Source organism: Sinocyclocheilus anshuiensis, unplaced genomic scaffold (genome assembly GCF_001515605.1).
Source record: "Sinocyclocheilus anshuiensis isolate Anshui unplaced genomic scaffold, SAMN03320099.WGS_v1.1 scaffold461, whole genome shotgun sequence".
In the NCBI taxonomy this organism is placed as follows: domain Eukaryota; kingdom Metazoa; phylum Chordata; class Actinopteri; order Cypriniformes; family Cyprinidae; genus Sinocyclocheilus; species Sinocyclocheilus anshuiensis.
The window spans coordinates 1596298-1598799 of record NW_015541005.1 but is presented as its reverse complement, the minus strand read 5'-3'; positions in this window follow the sequence as shown (position 1 = coordinate 1598799).

Below are 2502 nucleotides of genomic sequence, written 5' to 3'. Positions count from 1 at the left end.
CGATGCGTTTCAGAAAGGCGGGGCATAGAGGAGAAACAATAATGTACAGTATGTGGAAAATAATCTGTTTTTTGAACCTTAAACCGCATAAACACATTTCATTACACCAAATACACAAAATAATGTTCTTTTTAGCAACATCATATGACCCCTTTAAACTAACTGTTCGAAATGGGTAATCTAAAAATACACGATTTACCATGTCTTTGATTGAGATATAAAATTATTAGTGTTTCCCACCAAACCTCCCTCTGCTATGCCACTGTGTGGGGGAGTATAATATTTCTATTTAATGATTCTAAAACTACACTTTATGTAATTGCATACACACATTGCTGTTATAGGCCTGACGTTAAAGGGATAGTTCACCCAAAAATGAAAATTCTCTCATCATTTAGGCTACTCACCCTCATGCTGCTCCAAATCTGAGCTTCTTTCTTCTGTTGAACACAAAAGAAGCTACTTTGAACAATGTTGGTAATCAAACTGTTGACAGTAGCCATAGGCTGCATGGAAAAAAAATACTACAGTGGGGCCTGAAAGTTTGTGAACCCTGTAGAATTGTCTATATACTGTTAAAAAATAAAGGTGCTTAAAAGGTTCTTCACAGCGATGCAATGCATAGAAGAACCATTTTTGGTTCCACAAAGAACCATTCAGTCAAAGGTTCTTTAAAGAACCACCTCTTTCTTACCTTTTTATAATCTGAAGAACCAAACTTTGATAGATCCCTGTTCTTTAAATAAAACAGGGCACACACTGACACCTGATAGTCATCTCACTGATTAAAAACACCTCTGAACAGATGAACTCTAATTTCACCTTCAAATTAACAGCTAATCCTAGAGATTCACAAACTTTTGCTGCTCACAGATATGTAATATTGGATTATTTTCCTGAATAAATAAATGACAAAGTATATATTTTCGTCTCATTTGTTTGATTGGGTTCTCTTTGTCAACTTTCGGAACTTGCATGAAAACCTGATGATATTTATGCAGAAACAGCTACAGAAAATTCCAAAGGGTGCACTATAAGTCAGCGGCTACTGTCAACTGTTTAGTTCCCAACATTCTTCATCTTCTTTTGCATTCAACAGAAGAAAGAAACTCATACAGGTTTGGAACAAGTGGAGGCTGAGTAAATCATGACAAAATGTAGATTTTTGGGTGAAATATCCCTAATGGTATGGTCTCCCTCAGTATTGAAGCCTTTTGATTTCTATTGAGTTTAGAGGGTTAAGTTAAGAGGGGTCATGTGCATCTCTCCTAGCAGGCTTCATTTGAGTTTTATTACCTAATCTTTGGTTGCACAGTCTTGATGTAACTGCTCACATTTTCTTTGTTTTGCAGGGACATTCACTTTGCATTACTTCTCAAACAAACATGGTACTGCTTCCCTGCATTCATGCATGACTCCATACCCAGCACCACAGTAGTATTAAGCTGAAATACAAACCCCTCAGGGAAAACTGAGAGCTGCAGTTTGAGCGTGAACAATTGCTTTTTTTGGCTTTTTTTTTTTTTTTTAGTTAAACATGAGTTAGGGTGCAGACAGTGTCCAGAAAATAAGGGCCAGTATGATGGTTGAATGGAACAGACCAAAATAGAAGAAGAAACACTTGGCTACTCACATTTTGGGATGTTTCTTTTTTTTTAATTTTGACATGCAGAGCTAAAATAGAAACATTTGCAGATGTGTTAAAAAACAACGTCAGCTAAGAACTTCACAGGCAGGAGGATTGTGTTCTCTTTCGAGATGTAAAGCATCAGTCATGTTCTGCATCTGCTGGAGTAGTCTGCTAATGAGTAAAGCATGTTCACTGCAATTGCAGAAAATGAGAAATGGCCATTTCCTTCTGTCTGAGAGGATAATGGGAGCTTGGGGCTGGAGGTGTAGCAAGTGCTCAGACAATCTTCCATAAGCTTGAGTCCTTCCCACAGAACCTGGTGACATCACACAAAGAGCGTTTCACTCATGCCTGTGTTTTGAATGTGTAGTTTGAATCAAATATACCATAGTGCAAGTCACATTTACTGAAATGATTCAGAAGGGGTTATGATGCTAAAATAGAGAAGTAGTATATCCTCATGGTGCTGTTCGAGTGCATTTCCTGAAGGAAGCATCTGCTGTTAGGAAAAAGCAATGAAGAAATATAGTCAAGAATCATTTTTTTTCTTCCATCCTCATAATCATATTTAGAGGCTTTGTCACACACACTTTTGGGTTTTGTTTGCCTTCACTCTACAATTAGAAATGTGTACGCTGTAATTTTAAATTGATGTAATGGTACAGTTGGTACAGAAAGGTACAGTTTATTGTTTAACTGTAAGTTGCCATATATTGTGGAAAAATATATTTGTTTTAATGGACAATAAATTAAATTTTTCTGCAAAATACTGTAAAAATGTATGTTTTTTGTTCTTGTAGTCAGTTATACATTTTCATGTTCTATCTATCTATCTATCTATCTATCTATCTATCTATCTATCTATCTATCTA